We start from the raw sequence: 21,469 nt of genomic DNA on the forward strand, positions 1-21,469 counted from the left end.
TGATCTAGATGAGAAACAATATATAAGTTGCACATATATACTCTGGGGAGCATTTAATCGTGGTCACCTGTGTGTTGTTGCCCCCTAACTGCTCAAAGGGACAAAAACCACTTGGAAGCCCCTCTCAGCCTCTGAATGCGAAACAGATGCTTCTTCTCTCCTGCTTTTATAACATTTGTCCCCCTGTTGTATGCATACACCTGGAGCATGTGCACAGCTAGCATCAGTGAGAATACTGTGCGGCAAACGAGAAGAAGAATTAAGAAATGGTTTTCAGCTGGGTGCAGACAAGAAGAGGTACAAGGAGGAGCAACGCATGGAGCTGGTGCATGAGACATGGACTGTTTGCCCTGTTGAAGTAGTGATCAAGTTGTTCCTCCTGAGTCAGTAAGGACTGCATCTTTCTCATGGTTTGGGGAAAAGTGGTGGCACCACTCAGACTTTGGAGGAAAGAGGTCAGCTAGAAAAAGTCTACTCTGGGTGCAGTAGGGAAGAAAATCCATCTGTCTGAGTAGCCTTAATGGGGTCCGGGGACCTGCCACTCTGTCAGACAAATTCTTGGCACAGTGCTGGTGTTGCCAAGAGCTCCGCTTTCCTTCTGTCTATTGTTGCTAGGAGGATAGAGGAGAGATAAGGGCTGAGCAGGGTTCTCTGTAAATGGTCCTTCCTTAGCGTCTTTCAGTTTAGCTTTCACTGACTGAGGCCCCCAAAGTATTTAGCATGAGTAAAGTTTTCAAAAGCATGAGTAATTTAGGAGATTAAAAGGCATTTTCAAAAGTGTCGACTTTTCAAAGTGCTTAATTTCCAGCGACTTTCAATGAGGTTTGGGAATCTTAAATCATCTTGTTGCTTCAGTGAATAGCACTGTTGATTGCAGCGTAATGCATCATTGGTTGATATCCTGCTTATGTCAGAGGTCACTGCTGAGTGACTCTGAGGAGCGTGTACAAATCCCCATCACTGCACAATGCCAGGGAAATTCTTCCTGTCCCTTCCTGGAGGTGGCTTTGAGAGCTCAGAGCTCTTCTGAGTTTCTGGGATAATTACACGGGGATGCTGTAGGAGGAGTTCAGTCAGGCTCCTTCTTAAATTGTCTGTGTTTTTTCAGGTTATAATGACAGGTGCTGTACCAAGGTTTACTCTGACCAATTTGCCACCTTTTTTTTTCTTTTCTTACTTTGTTGTACATAACTTTCATTCATGTCTTTGTTCTGTTTTATGGTAGGAGGCTTTATCTATGTATTTTTATTAACATATCTAGATATAATTTAATATATGAAAACTCTCAGTGTAAAGATTGTAGGTTTCCTATGAGTGTCTTTGGTCTTTGAAACAGTCACGTGAAGCACTAACTTAAATACTTTGCTGAATTATAGACTCACAGAGGGAGAGATGCACGTGTTTAGGAGGAGGAAGGGCTCAACAGTTGCATTTGGATGCATGTCTTACGGCTTCAGAGCTCTTTAACTCCCGAGTGGAGCAACTCTGAAGTTCAAAGCGGTGTGATTTTTGGCAGAGTTTTTTTTTCCTAAGACTTCTTCTTCAGGGCATAAAATATTCTGCCCTCAGTACATGTACATAACTCTCAAAGAAGTTACATGCCTACATCAAAGGAAGGATTTACCCCATAATGATTCATCGTGAGCCTGACAGGCAAACACAACAGTGGAGAGCTCACAAGCCAAAGCTCCTGAGCTAGGGGGACGGCAGAGTTCAGATCTCTGCTGATCAGCCACATTGCAGCTCTGATTTTCAGCAGGTTTTAATTTTTGTAATTGTTTAAGTATAGTAGGGATCAAACCACGTGTTCTCCATCTGGTAGGAGAAATGGTAGGCACCAAGCAGAGGAGATAGCCCTTTAGCATCTCATGTGGGAGGTAAATCAGGGTTAGATTAAATTGTGATGCTTTTTTCCTGGAAAGTAGATCTCCTTATCCCTGGTGTTACGCTGGAGATACAGAGCCACAATATTCTAAAACAAATTAGAAATACCTTTTTATTAAATGTGATTGCAGAAAGTCCTGGGAAGGAATGTGTTAATGACTGGTGATTGAATGCAGTGGTTTGCAAGCTTTAAGCAGCTTTAGTGTCTCCTACCACAGCCCTGATTTAAAATTCATAAATGCTAATCCTCCATAATTTACGGTTTAAAAAGCAGCCCCACTCACAGGCCCTGTGGCTACAGCTCTGTCAGAGTAATTATGCCGCCAAGCTGAAATTGGACTACTAACTGAGATATTAAACAGGGTAGGAAATCCTCTTCCCTGGCAGCCTACCCAATTATTCCAAATAAGCAAACAGATTAGTGAGTAATTTTCCAGTTAAATCTGGTGATTGGTGCCAGAATTGTATGTTAAATATTCAGAAGTAAATAGATTAAAGATGAAATGTCCCCTTTTCTCAAGCTTAATTTAGTGTGTATATTAAAACTTTTTAGGGGGGAAAAAATCTTCATTGAAGTGCAATATGCTTGCTTTGAAAACAGAACCTTTCCCAGCTTGTTTGCACTTGGGGCAGTGCCGTTCATTAGCTGGGGCACATTGTGCCGAGGGAACCTTGTGCCACATTAGACACAGTATCAGTCCTGCTGTTCCTTTATCCCTCACCTTGGAGGAGCCCTCCTGGGTGGCAGTGCTGCGAGACTGCACGCAGCTCTGCTCGGGACCGTCGGGGACAGCTTTTTACCAGGGGCTGCGTGACGGACGTGTGCTATGGAGTGCTGCCGATGCAGTGTCGGCAGAAGGGTAAGTGTGGGACTGCTAGCTGCCCCGGTTGTTTTGGTGATCCGTTTAGTAGCGTGATTTGTAAAAGTTAATCACAAAGATGGGCATTTCTTAGTAATTCTGGTTCTTGGGGTGGGAAAGTATTGTTTCTAAATTCATTTTGAATTTCCCCACTGACCTGCTCTGAGTTCACATTTTTTACCTTTCCAAACGCTCCTTATAATGCAGTGTTTGACTGGGATCCAAAACAGAGAGAAGGTGGGGGCAAAAGAAAGGAAAACATGGACTGAATGGCCCACATGCACTTCTGTGTACAGCGGCAAGTGGCAGGGGAGGACGCAGGGCGGCTCAGCTGGAGTAGGCCAGGAGTGTGAGCAGTAGAGCAATAGGTCTGTTCTCCTGCTGCCCCCACACCACAGGCCACGCAGGGTCACCCGAAAGAGCTTTGTCAAGGACACCGTGAAGTTCAGGAGCTGTCCCTAACTGGGGAGGTCAGACAGCCTTTAGCAGCTGAGGGCTGTTGTCCTGGGAGAGGCCCGGCTCTGCGCTGGAGGTGCTGTGCTGACACCCAGACCACTTTAGAAACAAGCTACGGCTTGCCTCACCTCTTGGGAGGCAGGGCCAGCACCTCTCCTCAGAAGGGCTCGGGTGGTAGTTGCTACACAGACCTGGGGTTGGTTGTTCGCTGCAGGGACTGCGATGGAGACTCTGGGAAGCCCAGGTGGTGCACATGGCATTTTAGAACTGCAAAATCTTTCTAAAAGGAAGTCCGTGTGAAATGTTTTCGCATTTGTGGATTAAAGCAAGGACTTGTACCTATTTGCTGGAAATGTATGTACGTTTCAATATGCAACAGCAGCGAGGAGGGGGAAGCTGCATTTGAGGAACTGAAAGAGTTTTAGCACCTGATGGAATTTGCTTTGAAGTTGTTCCAAGGATCTGAATACTATGAACAATATTTTATGCCTTTTCTACTGTTTTCTTCAGGCACTGAAAGCTCGTTCTTCTAAGGAAGTATACAGTCCTCTCATTTGGAAAGTGAAGTGGTAGGCGCAGCACCTGCTTATCAGGAGGTTGAGGTACAATAGCCCTGGGGCTTAGCGCTGCGTAGCACCTCCAGAAAAGGCAGGGCTCTGGTCTCTGCTTCAGAAAAGAGTTAACCTGAAGCAGGGTAAGGAGGTTAGTGTAACAGAGCTGCACAATATTGCTTAATCATCCCCCTACCCGATTAAGGTTGCACCAACCCTTGTTCCTGTTTCTGTCACTGGGGAAGGAGGGGGGCGTCGAAGGGCTTCATGACCTTCAGTGTTTGTTACAGCTTGGTCTGTTGGGCAGGTGAGAGGAGCAGTTCATTCTTAGCTCTGAGTTTAATATTTTCAATGTTTTAAGTCATGATACATTCTGTAGAGTGGGTAACTTAGAGTTTTTAAAAACAAACTTGCCAGTATTGGCTGCCTTGGGATACATGGGGTGCATGATCTCTGTCCTTCCTGAGAAAACCCAGGCTTTGGTGATGGAGTGGTGTTGAAGGGACCAGGTCCTCAGCTTGAATAACTTGTTCACAAAAAAGTCTGCGGCTGTTATGCCTGAAGGATGGTTTGGATCAGCCCCCTCACACCTGGGTGCAGTGTGCCAAAGGAGGCTGAAACTTCCTAGCCATGGGCCCACAGATTTACTTTTCCACTGGGAAGTGCAAGAGCTGCAAGTAGGTAATGCCAAACACATGCCTAGAAAGGATTAGCTCAACTCCTGCACATCCCAGAGGCTTTTTCTTCTGCTGCATCCTCCCTGGAGAGGCTTTCTCACCTCAGACCTCTGCTGGAATGTGCCTTAAAGGCATAATCGAGCTCATAAAAATTAAGTGGTGTGCAATTTTTAAAAGAAAACAAACCAAACCAAAAAGACTCTAACTAAATTTTGTTCAATAAATTCTCTAGAATCAATCCAGTTATGTTTTTATTACTGTCAGAGATCACAGCATAGTTTCCTTTTCTGTGTTTCACACAGCTGCAGGGGCTTTTGTTAGTTGTTTTCTTCCCCATACCACTACACATGGCGACATTTTGCTTTTGTACAGAGAAGTGTTAAAGCCAAAACTACAATTTTTTTTCAGCTTGTGAAGTTCCTTCAGATCAAATCTAAACACTTACCTGTTCAAAACTGGGATAGATTGATGGATGTGGAGAGATCCAGAACGAGTTATACTGCTGAGGATAGAGGCCTATGAATGCCAGGTAGTTAGTTACATGCCACTAGAAATATAATTATACACAAATTTCTGCCTCTCTGGTAAGTTCACCTAGTAGGGCTAAAGATGTGTTTTCTTGCTCATTTTTGATGGTAATGGTAACAAAATGGGAAAAATTTTGGTGTCCTGTCTGTTCCTTACCACACCGTCTTGCTGCCATAACCCTGATGGTTCAGCACATGCTGCACATTTCAGACCTCTGTCTTGAAGGAAAGTTGTGAGTCTTACTGCTTTGAAGTACTCCAGATGTCAGCACATTCCAAGTATCTTGCGTCTCCTGTCTGCTGCCCTGTCCCTCTAACCCAGGGATTTTACACTTTTTCTAAATATGACGGAAGTCACTTAAAGGATGTCATTCTCTGACAGGTTTGTCAGTTGGGCACTTCTTAGCAGAAGCCATCTGAGTCTCCTGCACGTAAAATAACATATTTTCAGTTAGTTCCCAATTCTTTCAATTCGAAATCTTCTCTATATGTATATTGCTTTCAACTGGCCTGTTAAGTCTTTGTGGTAAGCCTGGGGTTTATGTACTTCTGGTTAATCTTTCTAAGTTTGTGAAGGGCCATCACTTGAGATCGAGCAAGTAGAGTGGACATGAAGCAAAGACCTGGACACAAAAATTGCCATAATGGAATAGGTCAAATATCCATTTACCAACTGTAGTTTCTATTCCTGCCTCTGTGAGCGGCTGTTTCTGAAGACTTTAAGCAATCTGGATTCATCTTATTGGTTTCACCCATCATATTCACCTACCATTTGGTGAGTGAAGAACTTGTTACCAGTCCCTGGTTTTGTTTGTTCTTGATACCCAGAAGCACAGTGCTTAGTGGCTGTTACCAGTGAATTCTCTGTAGTGAGAATACTGATAATGTTTGATTGCATCCTTAGAGTTACTTAAATACAATCCTTTTTAAAAAATGAAAATCTCTCTCATATGCTTCCTCAATGATATCCTGCTACAGTGAGTTCCAAAGGTTAATTATATGTTTTGCTCAAAGCTACTTCTCTAATAGGGTCCTCAGGATGAAGGTTGCTGACCCTTTTAAGCCAGTGAACTAAAGCAAACAGCAAAACAGCCCACTGAGGCTCTTATCCTGTGGGTGGCTATTTGTGTCTCTCAGTTCCTTTTCGTCAGAGCAGCCTTACTGCAAAGACAAGTAATCAAGCTTCCTCTCAAGAAGGTGACCAGAGGGTCTTTGCTGGCATCACGGAAACAGAGATTAAGGTAATGGTTTCCTTGTCGTTTTTAATAAGTGTCAGTTTTTTGGTTTTGAGAAGAGGTTTTGTTAAGATCACCTTTCCTCACTGTGGGGACCCCTCCGGTACCCCACAGAGGGGCCTGCGCAGCCCTGCCCTGAGTGGGCTCCACTGCCCTGGGTGTTTCCTCTGTTGCCTTCTGAGGTTTGGGGGTAGCCAGGAGGCAGACCTGAGCTCTCTGTTGCCAGTTATGTCCACAAATGCATTCCCTCTTTGCTGCGTTTTAAATGCTTCTAAATGTGAATGTAAGTAGAAATTATTTTGGAAACTTGGAACAGAATGCCATGAACAAGAGTTCCTTAAAGGGATAAAAAGCATATAATTTAATCTGTGTTTATAGCATTTAATCTTAAAAACCTGCAATCGTATGTACTTTATGTATCTATTTCCCTTGAGGAAAGCAGATAAGGGCATCCAGTGCTTCAGCAGCTCATGCCAGTTAAAAGGAACCTGAAATGGAAAACATGGTTGTAAATAAAATACAAGTGGCCAGGACTCACTCTCATTAGCTAAAATGTGCCAGTGGCACTGTGAGTATTTTAAGGGAGCCTTGTTGGAGCTGGGATCAGCAAGGGTTTCCGGTCTTTCTGGTGACAATACCTGGATGCAACGACAGGTCAGACCTTGTGGACAGGTTGTGCATGTGAGAGTGTGAATTTTCAGCCCTTGCACTGGTTCTGTGGTTATAGGAGGATGAGAAAAAGGCTTCTGGAATAGCTTTCCTGAACACATGGCCAGTCACAGCCAGGCCCTCTGTCACAAACATGATGTAAAAGATCGCTCAAAAGATTAACTGATGTTTGTTTGTCACACTGAAGAGACCAGCTTCATATTTCTCCTTGAAATAGTCCTCTGAAGCATTGTTGTGTGTGAAGGCTGATGAGGACACGTTCCAGGCTCATGTGTCTCCCATTAAAGACACCTGTGTTGGGTTTGCATGGCAAGGTTTTGGTAGCGGGTGGGGGGGCTACAGGGGTGGCTTCTGTGAGAAGCTGCTAGAAGCTTCCCCTATGTCCAACAGAGCCAATGCCAGCTGGCTCCAGGAGGGAGCTGTCGCTAGGATAACATATTTAAGAAGGGGGAAAAAACCCCTACGGAACTGCAACTGGAGAGAGGAGTGAGAAGATGTGAGAACAACAACTCTGCAAACACCAAGGTCAGAGAAGAAGGAGGGGGAGGAGGTGCTCCAGGCGCCAGAGCAGAGATCCCCTGCAGCCTGTGGAGAAGACCATGGTGAGACAGGCTGTCCCCCTGCAGCTCATGGAGGTTAACAGTGGAGCAGATATCCTCCTGCAGCTCATGGAGGACCCCACGCGGGAGCAGGTAGATGACTGAAGGAGGCTGTGACCCCGTGGGAAGCCTGTGCTGGAGCAGGCTCCTGGCAGGACCTGTGGCCCCATGAAGAGAGGAGCCCACACTGGAGAAGGTTTGCTGGCAGGACGTATGATCCCATGGGGGACCCACGCTGGAGCAGTCTGCTCCTGAAGGTCTGCACCCCATGGAAAGGACCCACGCTGGAGCAGTTCATGAAGAACTGCAGCCCATGGGAAGGTCTCACGTTGGAGAAGTTTGTGGAGGACTGTCTCCTTTGGGAGAGACCCCATGCTGGAGCAGGAGAAGAATGTGAGGAGTCCTCCCCTTGAGGAGGAAGGAGCAGCAGAAACATGTCATGAACTGACCACAACCCCCATTCCCCGTCCCTCTGCGCCACTGGAGTAGAGGAGAAGGTAGGGAATTTAGGAGTAAAGTTAAGCCCAGGAAGAAGGGAGGGGTTGGGGGAAGGTGTTGTAAGATTTGGTTTTATTTCTCATTATCCTACTCTGATTTTATTGGTGATAAATTAAACTAATTTCCCCAAGTTGAGTCTGTTTTGCCCGTGATGTTAATGACCGGTAATGTTCTCTCCCTGTCCTTATTTCAACCCACGAGCCTTTTGTTATATTTTCTCTCCCCTGTCCAGTTGAGGAGGGGAGTGATGGAGTGGCTTGATGGGCACCTGGCCTCTGGCCAGAGTCAACACACCACAACTCCCCACTGTCCACCCAGGAAAAGAAAGCAAGAACAACTGATGGTTCTGAATTACCACATAAGATTTATAAGGAGAGATGATATCTCTTAAGTAACTGGGTCCCAGAGCATTTAGGGCACTACAGACTTCAATCAGTGTCTTGAAATGTATTTATAAGCAAATAGAGCCAGGAGTGTTTTGTGCTATTAGACCTGTTCAGCAAATCACTTAAGCATTACTTAACACATGCTAAGTCCACTGCACCCAAGGCAAACTCTGGATATGATAAACTCTTTGTCCATAAAATGTCTCCCTCTGGATAATGTAGCACTACTTTATTGCTAAAGGTGATTTTGCATCTATCTGTCTCGACAACAAAAAACCTGCTAGTAGAGCCGTTGTACTGTACCTGTATTGTTTGTGTGATTGGTTTGCTAAGTGTATAAATCTTAAGTGATAGAATTTTGTAATATACAGTATAACAATTGGCAAATGGTGTACATTTATTTTCACAAGTGAGGGAGTGACCCATAACTCACATCCATCACAGTATATGAAAGCACAGCTCACTGTAGTATAGCAAGCAAGGGAATCATTCATACGCAGGATGTTATTCACTTCAACTTTTCCCCTCTCCTGAACACAGTCAGGATCTATATGTCTATTGCTGCATACTCTGTGTGCTGGCATAGATGTATGATGGCATCACAAAAACTGGAAGGGGAAGAAATGAGATAGGAACAGAAAGGGGTGTGGGTAAATGTTGTCTGAGCTGTTAGAAATTTAAGTGGTCAGGCTTGTCAAGGAGAAGGAAAACTGCAGGGCTGGAGAGTGACTGAGATTAGAACTGACTTTTGGAGAAATGGGAGCTGAGATAATACCTTGCAGTTCAAAAACCATGGGTGATGGCACAGGGTGAGCATGGGAGAACTGGAAATTAAAACAGTAAATAAAATGGAAATGTGCTTGATGTAGGACGCAACAAAGTACGTTTCATCCTTTTAATTCTGCTCTGGTTCCTCTGTCATTATTCCCAAATTTAATGCTGTACTTTTCAACAGGACCTCAATCTTGTAGCAATTTCTGTGAAAAATCTCCTTCTCAAAATGGCCAAAGTAGCTGAGGAGAAACATTAGTTTGGGAACTTCATCAGTGCTTGGTACCTAGCTGCTTTGACCAGGCTTGCAGATACCCACTGTGTACTCTGCAGAAAGTCTCTATCTTTTACCTCTGTATTATGTGAACAGTAAAATTAGCTTTAATTAGTTATATACTGAACCTGGAGAGATTGTGACCGGACACTTCTTTGCTAGAAACTGTGCACAGCAAGATGAAGCCTGTCCCAAATTTTGGAACAAGCAGGAGAGGCAAAGGAGGGAGGTATGGTTATTTCCCATGTGGAATGATTTCATGGATTTGCCAAGGGATATACAGGAGCCATGTGTCAGAAGGAATAAATGAGTCTGGATTTCCCAAAACCCAATTTAGCAGCATTACTGCAAGATACACTTCCTTCATACTTGCATCCAATTGTAGCAGGGTTGCCACTCCATGGGTTATGCTTGGATAGAGAATTTGGGAGACCCCCTGGAAGATGGAGGAAGATGCCACAAGGATAGGCAGCTCCAATAGAAAAGAAAAAGTTTCTTGGTAGACAAGTTGAGAGCTGCTGGCTTGCTTTTAAGAAGGTAATCAGTTTGCAACTTCTGACAAGGGTTTAGTAGTAGGTTTTACTTTCCACTCAGATCCTAGTCTGTGGCACACGTTGCAGATAATAACCCAGCACAGCTCGGACATGAGGGATCTCATGTGCCATGGGGTAGGAGGAGGGTAGTGCCCAGGCTTTTCTGACCTTGATGCTGAGGCAATCTCTTTTCCTCAGGACCTACTTCCTTTGCGGTGAGCGTAACCCTTTTGTCATCTGCACCGTGCTCCCCTTTGTCATTGCACTGCTGGACTCACATCCTTGAACTCAGAGCACAAAAAAAGCCTCTGGTTTTTGAACTGATGGTTTGTTTGTTTTTCCTCTTTGGTCGATGCTGGGATCAGTGATGTCAACTTGTTCTATTTGCTTTGACAGGAAAATGTTTTCAGAGTTCATTAGGATGGCATCAATTCTAACATTTGGCACACAAACATTTGATGACCTTCATGTGTGGGAAGAAATATGTAGGCAAAACTTCCATTAGTTTGAAAAAACGCTTCCACTCAGCGCTGTTCCAATTCCTGAACCACAGCTTCAACCTGAAGTTTTGAACAGTCTCTGTGATCTGCCAGCAGGCTCCAGGCATGGAGTTGCAACTGACACTGTTGGGAACTGCTGCATACTAAATCTGGGCTAAGGTGACAGTTGGATCCAGCTCTCCACTCACCTGTAAGGAAGGTGCTGCCAGGAGCCGGTTTCCTTTTGAACACTGACCAGGCAGCTCCTTGGTCCTGGTCAGCTGAGCTGGGAGCGTTGGTCTGGTGTAAACGCAATGGTGACTGCATCCTGTGCCTCCAGGTGCAGAATATTCCTAATGCTTTCGTGGTAGTCCCCCTCAGTGAGATGATTTCGTTTGGCAACTTTGGGCTCATTTGCATCAATTACAGGGCTCGTTAACAGAGCCAAACTGGCGTTGCTAGCAGCTGAACCTCTGGGCTTATCCACAGAAAAGGAATGGCAGGTGTTGGCTTCATCCCTCTTCAGTGCATCTGCCTGACAATAACAGAGTCACTGTCTCTCAAAGTGGGAAGGAAGGTGAATGTTCATGGCCTCTAACAGTGAGGGGCCAAGTATTAGCAAGAGCTTTTCCAGTGAAGAAACCTCTTTAATAGTAACTGGACCGAGCCCTCCAAATTACTCTCACAGTGACCACCGCATGAGTTGCTGACAGCCCATAGGGTTGGCAAGGGCAAGGTATTTGCCACCATTTGTCCTTTAGGCTGTTAGGAGCCTTTAGGCCCCTTTGCCTTGCACTGTGAAAGTACTGCCAAACCAGTCTGTTTTTCCTAGTGCCTTTCTCCAGCCCTTTCCTCTGACCTATCTTAGCTCTTATTTACTTTTTTTTTTAGGATTCGCCGTGCTTTTATGTTTTTCTCTCATATCCTGTAATCAAGTGAAAGGTGCCTCTGTGGATAGAGGGGATTTGTACTCAGCCTTTGTTTGATGTTTGCTCTTTCCTAACAGCGCTGCCTGCTGTAAGAAAAGCCAAATGCTGCCCATATGTTGCCGTGCTCCCTTAAATTATGGAGGGTGAACATTTATGGCTGCTCTCGCTGTTGCTCTTTCTCCATACTCTTCTAAATGATACGTTTTCACAAGCAATTACTGAGATAGGGAGTCAGGACTGGTTTTTGAGGTGTGCCACTTAGTGGCCTACACATAAAAATGGGAGACAGGAGGAGGAGGATGGCAGAGGCTTAATACCATGCCTTGCTTAAAAGAATGTCCTTCAAGTGAGCAGAATTCTGCACCTTGTAAAAGTATGACTTTAATTTTGCCTTTCAAATATGAACTAAGCAGGGCTGTCAACACATACTGTGTTCTTCCTTGTCAAACCATTTCACTTGGTCTGTCAGCTGTAAACAGCTTAAGAGGCATGTCATTCCAGCATTATTATAGCACTTTTAGATTTGTTTTTAGATTGGCTCTGTATCTGTTCCTGCAAAAGGTGTAGATACAGAGATGACATGGGTTATTTATTGTGTTACTGCAAAATGCTACTTGCTATTTTGTGGTAAGCACAGAGTAACTCCATTTCAAATAATGGGCACTGCAGAGTAATAATCCTGTAGTACCATGGTAATACCATTGCCATACTTTGTCAAATCAGTTGTGTCAGTAGAGCAGTGTACTTACTTCACTGCGGGTGTACATGGCCTCACACTTCACATGAAGTTTTCTTTCCCAGGAAATCATGGAAGCAGAATTAAGACGTCTGGAGAAAGAACTCGGATCAACAGACTCTGTACTTTTGCTTTTTCAAAAAGGTGCTTTACATATTCAAATAAACAGTGTTTAAGCTGTCGATGACAGCTAAACTACTTCATCCCAGAACGTTTTGACAAGTGATTTTCAACATTTTGGTTTCCCAGGATTTTGACAACCCCCAAAAAACATGAACTGATTTTATATATCACATGTTTAATTTATTTAAGATGCATGTATTATGTTGCAAAAGCAATAAGGAGAGAGTTAAAGGACAGGGTGATACACTCCATATTTATGATCATCAGCTTCTTCACTGTGTCATTACAAGAGAAAAAATGTTGAGAGATAGGGAGTATGCAAAGCAGTCAAACTTTTGTTGCCAACCCGTCTGGATTGTGATTTATACAAATTGTTGGTGCGATTTCTCTATGACTGCACTGATATCAACAGAACTGAACCCATTTGCACTGCAGGGACCCTTAGCTGACTCTCTTGTACTTGGCTTCTGCCGTGTGCATGTTGTCCCCACATTGCTGGCTCGTGGCCGTGGAGTGTGGCACAAAGGGGTTTCATGTCACCTGGGTTCTGAGCAACAGTGAAGGAGAAAGGTAGATCGTTTCTCACTAAAAATGGGTGAATTTCTGTCTGTATATATTCCATAAAATTGTCATCAGAAATAACGTAAGTATGTAAACTGGTCTTCGTTTTCACCTCAAACTCAAATCGAGCCCGAACATTTTAAAGAAAATTTGTTTTAGCTCTGTTTTGGGACTTTTCTCCAATTTTGAATTGCTTCTTTTTCTATGCCTGCATTAAAGCAGAAAAAAGATGGGATATACTCTGTAGCAAGAAGTAGGGAAAAATACAGGGAGAGAATTGCTTTTGTAAAGCTCCTAGGCTATGTTAGATATTGAGAAATGTGAATAATTTCACTCAAAAAAAGTTCATATTTCAACATCATACCTCGAAACCTTTTGGATATTACCCAGTGTCTGTTTGTTGGCACTTCTGTCATGAGTACTTGATATGCTGGCGTATTAGAGTAATTGAAAAATCCTCGTTTATCCTATTCAAAACTCAGGGTATTGTTATGCTTTTTCTACACCAGAATGCCACTTATTTTATTTTGTAACAGAGTTATTTCCATCAGTACTAAGCAGCATATGCCCGTAATAATTTTTAAAGTATGAGGGGCTATTTTATTTTAACTAATTATTGACATCAAGTTAAAACATGTCAGTATAAATTATTATTTTGTAATAATGCGCTGTATATGCACAAAGGAAAACCTATGCATTCTAAATAAGATTTGAAACTTTAACTTTCCCTAAGCTGATTTTTCCCCTAAACAAGCACTATGTGGAGTTTTCTTCACAAAGAATCTTCTACAAGTTTGATCCAACTGTGAATTTAGGCTTTTTAAGTATCAAAATTTCCCATAAATTGAAAAAAACTAATTTCAGTTAATCAGAATGCTAACCATGGAGATCATAGGTGGCTTTTCAGACATCCTAGGGCCAAGGTACTGAGGCTGTTCAAGACAGACATCCAGATATTTGAAGGCAAAGCTCAGATAAATAACCTTCCCAAGAGACCCTGCGGGCAGGGCAGAGGACAGGTGTGATTTGCTTACTCTAGGGTTAGTTGCTGCTATTTTCATCTGATACCTGATAAGTAGCATCTTTCTGATAATTTGGGAGTTTTAGCAGATACTTAGTATCTGACTAAATTAGCTCTGAATTAATTGCTTTGGCAGGCTACAGTGATACCTGCAGCCTACTACTTTTCGGAGGTGGGAGAAGTGTGGACTTACAAGGGGAAGCAGGGCAGCAGTTTCAGGGATACCAAGGCTTGATGAGCGAGGGCAAAGGGAGAAGGAATCAGCCAGTGACGTCCGTTCATTCTTTAAGAAGTAGTCCTTTCTGTCGGCTATCAGCAGTTAATATTTTCATTAACAGAGAGAAGCAGGGAGTTGTTGAGGAGCACAATGAATGCATATCGTAGCACGCTGGTCAGGTAAGAGGCTGGTGTGTGTTAGTGTGCATATTACCAACACCCTCCTCTAATAAGTGTTACCTTAGTCACAGTGTGGGACTGCCTGAGTAAAGTGTTCCCCACGAGTCCCCAACACTGCAGCATAGCACGACCAGCAGTCGAGTCAGCCCTGCAATGCCTGCCAGAAATACAGGTGCCCATGATTGCTTGCTGGCAAGCCAAGAGCCGGTATGTTTTGCTTGGCTTTCCCCTAATGGAGAGGGGAAAATGGCAGAAGACATGACAGGGCTTGACAGTGAGAGGGAGATAGAGTTGCCTGCATCAGGAAAAAAATAGCCGCTTTTGCAGGAACGAGTGGTTAGAAAAACAAAAAATAAGCATTTTCAATATATTACAAACAAAATTATCTGCCAAAAGGGCAAGATAATTATCTTAATGCGATTTTTGACCAAGATAAATTTATCTTATTTTATAAACTGGGTAACAATTTGAATCTTATGCAAAACCTAGAAATAAATCTAAAAAATATGATAATGTAATAAAATTGAAATTATTAGCAGTCCAAGTGCCATACTTGAGGCAGTAAAACCTTTTAAGTTCCAATGGAAAATAAGCTAGTAAAACTGGAGTAAGTTACTCAACTTTAATCACTTGATAAATAGCTACAATGTTTGGAAGAATTGATAGTGTCATTATAGCAACATCCCTTTTTATAAACAGCCTGGTGCTGATTTGATTCTAATTGCTGCCAGAGGAACAGTATCAAAGTATGGTTGCTCCGGCAGTGTAACCTGCAGGGTGAGCAGGAGGGGATTAGCTGCCTGAAATGAAGAAAGTGCAGGTTTTTCGAAGGCACGGATTCTAATTCCGGGAGTGATGGAGGAGGCCGAATAAATTCAGTGGTAGGAGAAACTACAGGGAAAGTGCTTAAGGAAGAGAAAGCATGAAGTAGAGAAAGTATGAAGTAGACAAAACAGGCTCCTCTGAGCACATGAAATAGTGGAAAAACAGTGAAAGAAATCAAGAAGTTTGAGCATGAACACATGCTTGCTTTTTCACCAGGAAGAATTTTCCTGCTGCTCCGTTGTGGCCTTGTCACCAAACCACAGCTCCACCTCCCTGGCTCTCAGCTTTGCTCTACCATGGATGTGATGACTTCATTTGCAGCCCCTGTTTCATAAATGGCCTTCCGTTATGGATGTCTTAATATTTTGCAAGCCCAGGATCAGACATCAAGGGCCTAATTTTTAAGATGTTCTTATTTATTAATTACAGCTTTTCCCTATGCTTTTGGGCACTGTGTCCACCTTCTGGTGTCCATGAATACACCTAAAAATCAAGACTACTTTTACACATTTGATCCTTAGCAATGCTGTGCTTCAGTTCTTCCTCTGCAAATCATGGATTTGACCCTTCTTGGGCTGCAGAGCTATTGAGGAGGCATCAGCATTATACTGATGACTGCTGTGACATTTGAGGGCAATAAATTTACATTTATCTGGAGAATAAGTCTCTAGAACACATGTTTCCAGGCTGGCTCTTCTTCCAAAAACTGCTAAGAAATTGTCTTATTTTGTGAATGGTAGCAAGAAAAGCAGCGTTCCATAACGAGAGGAGGAATGCATTTAATAGTTCTGTCATGTTAGCAACAAACCTAAGAATAAACAGAAATGCAAAGAGGAGAGGTACTTACCTTTTACACAAATCATTTGATAAGCTTCTCCCATAAAGATTGTGGGCTAAGTGAAATATGTAAAATAGCTTGTTGAAGAAAAAATTGGTTCAAGTGGGACTGAATGGCTCAAGAGATTAGTGATGGGATAATAGCTTTTCTCCATTTAAGTGGTAAACCAGTTCAAATCAATTCTAGGTCTCTAGAGATGGAAAGGTGTTGCTGTCCTGTGACTGCTTCGTAGTTATTTGAAATGATTTTTTGGTCTCAATCCCATCCTTAGTTGCCAGAAAATTATCCCCAAACCAATCAGCACTGAATTACTTTGAACTAACTGTGGTCTCCTCCTCCTAAAGATGCTCTGCCTTCAAGGCTGTGTGTATGAATGGCCATTTTTTTATTTAGTGCTATATTGCTGATCAGGAATATTTTGTTTTCTGTGGAATGGCCAGATTGCACAAAAGAGAGATCCTGGAATATGATGCAGTGTAAAATTGTTCTTTAAAAAAATGCAATGGTTTGTTCTTTGAATGGCGATTTCCTGGGAGAACAGAGCTACCTTTGGACACCTTCAGCTACCCCTCTTGCACCCAGAGCTGCGTCTCTTCCGCAGTGCATGAGCATGCCTGCCTGCTTGCCTGCAGGCTGTGTCAGGACTTTCCCCTACATAAATGTAAATCACGAAGCAGGGTCACAACTTAGGAAACAGCTATTGGTCATAAGTAAAAACTGGAAAATTCAAATTGGTGGCTTGCCCTCCAGGTTTGTTTTGAATGTGTGAAGCTGGACCAGTGAAGTGATGCTAGGGACATGCCAACTTACAGCAGCTCAGAATCTTGCCTATCAATTTTATTCTGAAAGATTATAACAAGTAAAATAGCAGACATTGATTATTCTGCCAAATGTAAAGATTAAGCAAACAGTAAGAAGCAATGCTTACCAAGCTGAGGAGAATTTGAATCTTTTAGTGGCTATAGCAGTAAGTCTAGAGCTAGTGAACCACAGCAGAGTTCATATTATTCAGTGTACCAAAGAAGAAAGAGACCTGGGGTTATTAGAGAAAAATCCCAGCAGTTCTGTGTACATGGCTGCTGGGAAGAAAACAAACAGGACATTAAGACAATGTAAAGGTGTTTGAGAATTGAAATCACATGGCTATAGTTACATTTTCTATAGACCTGATGCACTATGGATTTGGTTGCAGTTGCCTTGCAGGAGAAATTTTATTTTTGTCTTAGCTCAGAACGCTTCATGTTTAAGAACGTTCATCAGGGTGGAAGGCTAAAGGGGTTAAGCAAGTAAGACACAATAGAGGTGACCTATGGGAACTTTCATTATTATATGGAGCCTTGATGAGTGAAATGAGAGGAATTGCTCTCCATCATGAAAGGCTGAAATGTCGAGGGAGCAATCTCAGATTAATCTATTAAGTAGGAGGTTGAACCATGTCACTCAAAAGGATGGAAATATATGGAATAAACTGCAGTGTGAAGTCACAATGATGTTTAAACACAGCCTTAAAGATACCCACCTATGATTTTTACAGTGAAACAGGGATATTTATATATGTGTGTATATATGTGAGACAAAGTTTAAGCAGACAATATGGGTCTCTTTCTGTTCAGCTACTCCCAATATTTGTAATGAGTGGGCCTGAATGAGAAGTTCTGTTCTGATTTGTGTGGCTTTAACCAGAACAATGTGCCAGGAATTTTTCTTTTTTAAAAGACACACCAATAAAATGCCTCACAGCCAGTTTTCTCTGTGGTGATTTTCCCGTTTTGCTGTGACATTTTTAACTTGAATTTACTGTTTGTAAAAGGTGCTATTTGACAGCATTGTGTAACTGAAAGCCTCTTTTTATTGACAGATCATGCACACTCAAGGCTTGGGAAATTTCTCTATGTCGGCCTGGTGAGGGACACCCCTGCAGCCTGAAGGAACCAACTTCCAGGAGGAAAAATGGTATGTCCAGGTCAGTGAGTCCAATCTTCTGTTAAATATTGCTGCGTGATTACTTTTAAAGAGCTCACATCTAAAGGATTTGGAGAGTGGCATGGAAAGTCACCCAACTGACAGGACTGCTATGGGTTATTTTCTCTCTTCTCCAGCAGTGATTGCAGCTTTCTGGAGTGTTAATGCTTTGTCCACTAGTGGCTGGAGTGAGGCTTGACACCAAGTAGCTTACCAAGTGCATTTTGGTGGAGTTGATCCTGCAGGAGGTACCTACCCCTCACTGTGGTACTTGGAAAGTGAGGGTCTGTGGTTTGGTCAGTGCCCGTCCCTGATGCCAATCTTTGGGCCTCAATGTTAATAATTTCATGAAGCTAACGTAGTTTCAGACTTTTACTTTTGCCAGCTTATTATAGCCTAGGAAGATGAGACGTGACTATGCTGAGATACAACCCCCAGTGATGGCACTTTATAATACTGTATAACTGGAGGATTGCTATTGTAGGCAGAGAAAAAGGCAATAAAGCAGCATTGATATCCTGCCTGCCCTCTTATAGGAGTTATTGAATCAAACCTACCAGAACTGCCAGACAAACAATTTGCAGCTGCAGTCTGAAGCCTGACAATGACACAGAATCAAAAAGAAATAGTTGGAGTGCATGGGCTTGTGAACTCCTCTGCGACCCACCACAGCAGGCTCCCTAGGATTGTTCTCCTTTTTCCGGTCTTTTCCCTGTACAATTCCTTCTTTTTTCCTCCCTTTTCCTCTCTCCCCCATTTTCTCTCCTGTGTCTTGCCATTTTCGGCTCCTCACACCTTTCCCTCTCCTTTTTCTTTCTCTCTCTCATTGCCTCACTGTTTCCTGCTGTTGCCTCTTGTTTATTTTTCCTTTGTGAGTTCTAGTGCCCTCCTCTGTTTCTCATTGTTTGTTTTCTCAATTCTTTTCCTTATTTTTGATTAATTTAATTTTCCCCCACTGTTTGCCATACTCTCTCTTATTCTCCCTTCCCTGCTGTACCTTTTTTCTACTTAATTTCCCTCTCCATTTTATTACTCATTGTTTCTCCTTTTTCTGCCAATTCTACCTTCATTTTTCTTGAGCCATTTTTAGCCAGTAGCTAAGCTCCATGTTGCTTTTACTCCTCAGATGTGAGGATTTAAACCTTTCCTGTGCACTAGGATTTCCAAAGTGCCAATCCAGCTCAACTAAGGGGAAATGATGTGGTTTGGCTCTAATGTCTATGAAGAGAGATACTGCAAAAGCCAGCGTAACAGTAGCACTCACAAATACTCTGTGGCTCATGAACCAGGCCTACACTCATAGTTGGATTCAAAGCTTATAAAATTAATGGGATCTGGATTAGACCTACAAGTACTGTCTTCCACACACTCAGGTCTTATCTGACTTCTGTCCTTTATTTCAATAGAAATCTCAATGCACTCAGTTTCTTACAGTATACAGTTTTGCTTTGGCTCATGGCATTCTGTTGGTTGTTTTTTTTTAAATAATTATTATTTTAAAGCACATACAATTTATGTAGGGTTCAATGGAAAGGGGCTATACTGTGAATAATGTTCAGGCTCATATATATATTAAAAAACTTCCCAGTTTTTGCATGCTCATAACAATTATCTAGTATTTTGGGGAAGATTTTACATTTCCTTTCTTCTGTTGTAACCAGTGTCTAATCATTACCCTTCTATACTTTAGATGTGCAGTCTTCTAAATGGCTGGCAGGAATGTAGATAGTACACGAGTCGTTGTCTTCTTTTTTGCCACTTGTCATAAGTGTCAGTCTCAGGTTTTGTTCCAGGATTGGTTTTTTTTTCAGTTTTTTGGGTTTTTTTCAATTCCTTGATTTGCTTACTTTCTCTGTTCCCTTTCCCCAACTACTTGCACTTAGGAGCATTTTGATTTGTTGTTCTTCATGACAATATTTCCCCACTTTCTTTTAAAAAATGGTTGGTATTATTTGGCAGTCCTGTGCTCTATGAGAGCCCCACCATGAGGTGACATCTCACAAGGAGGCTGCTACTCAAGCCAGCTCCCATTGCTCTCCTCTCGGCACACCAGGGCAGTCCTGTCCCCGGGCGGCTCTGGAGCTGTATAAGCTGCCTGAGAAAGGGAGCAGAGTGCTCGCTCTCCCATAGCTGACCACTGCCCAGGAACCAAGTCAAGCCCAAATCTTGTTGACAGGATGCCACCTCTCCCTGTGTAAAATTATGTACAATATGAGCGTGAAACTCTTCCTTCCTTTCCCATTTTGCCTTCCTTCTGTCTCTCCAGCTACTGCTCCTGTGGCATTTGGTGCTGGTGAAAATGGAAAGAAAATCAGTTCCTCTATAAGCCAACCCTTTCTGCTCTGATTGGATTTTTCTCCTTTTGTCTGCTTCTTTATTCGATTTAAAACCTTAAACCCCTTGAAGGTTTTCCATTAAGATGTTGAGCACAATTTGGAATGGGGGGAGCAGTCAGAGCATTACCTAAAAAGTCCTAGTTTATTTTTAGCTAATGGAAGAGGAGGGCTGATTGGATTAGCCCAGCAATGTGAGTACCTGATGCAGACTGCTAGCAACAGAGGAAGGGTTAAATATAGTTTCTTTCACTTTCTCTCACTCACCCCTTTTACCCTCTCCTGCTTTGCCTTTCTTCACCCAGTAACTGACACTTGCAACAGCAGTGCAAATTCCTGGGCATGTTCTAGTACTGGTCAATACAGGAGTAAATCTCACAGTCCCTCCTGCTGTTTTGCATTTGCCACCTGACAGCAGTAGATGCTCAGTAAGACCGAGGGGTAAGGTTTTAAAGCTTTAGACTGGGCTTTAGCCGTGTGACATCTATTAAAGCAATTGGGAGCCAGGTGGCTAAAACCCAGTGCAATTCTTTGTAATGGTACCCCTGCGAGCGCCCATCTCCTTTTAGCACTACTATTGATTAGGCAATTCTTGACTTTGAGGAACAAAATTGGTGTGTGCATCAAGCTTCTTTTCCTCAATTTGGCCTGGTTTGAAATTAATCGTTCACCTTGAGCCATTTTCGTAAGCAGCTTTAAGCTTTGATAAATTTCAGTGTGATTTGATTTTTCGATCACTTTGCTCTATGGAAGCCTGTTGTTTACTGGTCTTCTCTAGGACATCTCCAGAGCTGTTTGGTCTTTATCCTCCACTCCCGCATTGATCCTGGTACATTGTCCAGTCTGATTGTCCAAGGTCGGTAAAATGCGGGGGGCTTTATTTAAGGGCTGCACACAATGCACGGTTGGCAGTATTGAGGCCAATGGTACTTGGTTTTCAGTAGGAGCAATGCATTTAATGAAGTAGATAGTGTTACGTTTTAGAATATTGTCCAGACCCTGCCTCTGTCTTGACTGAAATGATGTGGTGTTCTTAGAGGGAGCACATAAACCATAAGTTCCTCCTAATTTCAGAAACCCTTCATGAGTATTTGATATTTACTAGGGAGTGAAATGCCACACAAAGGTACATGAATTTATATTGATGTTTCTGAGAAGGTAAAAATAAATATGTAAAACTAAGGAAGGTAGTTCCCCAATCATCTTACCTTTTGCACTTCCCTTTCAAAATAGTCCCTGTTCCTCTTTATTTCTCTAAAGTGTAGGAAGATTCTTTAGCTCGTCATGCCATCATTTGTGGAGAGGCAGGACAGGCTCTGCATGCGAATGTGCCTTTTGCTTTGAGA

At 42.8% G+C, this 21,469-nt stretch overlaps 1 protein-coding gene across 5 annotated transcripts in view; it reads left to right on the plus strand.

Annotated features, from left to right (window-relative positions):
- The window catches only part of LMO1 (LIM domain only 1), a 216,424-nt gene that overhangs the window by 26,745 nt on the left and 168,210 nt on the right, over nt 1-21,469 (plus strand). For all 5 annotated transcript variants that reach the window (XM_054828730.1, XM_054828732.1, XM_054828731.1 and 2 more), the window contains exon 2: nt 17,687-17,791. The gene's annotated coding sequence lies outside the window, so the exon portion shown is untranslated. The remainder of the gene's footprint in view (nt 1-17,686; nt 17,792-21,469) is intronic.

The sequence above is a fragment of the Grus americana genome, chromosome 5 (genome assembly GCF_028858705.1).
Source record: "Grus americana isolate bGruAme1 chromosome 5, bGruAme1.mat, whole genome shotgun sequence".
Taxonomy (NCBI): domain Eukaryota; kingdom Metazoa; phylum Chordata; class Aves; order Gruiformes; family Gruidae; genus Grus; species Grus americana.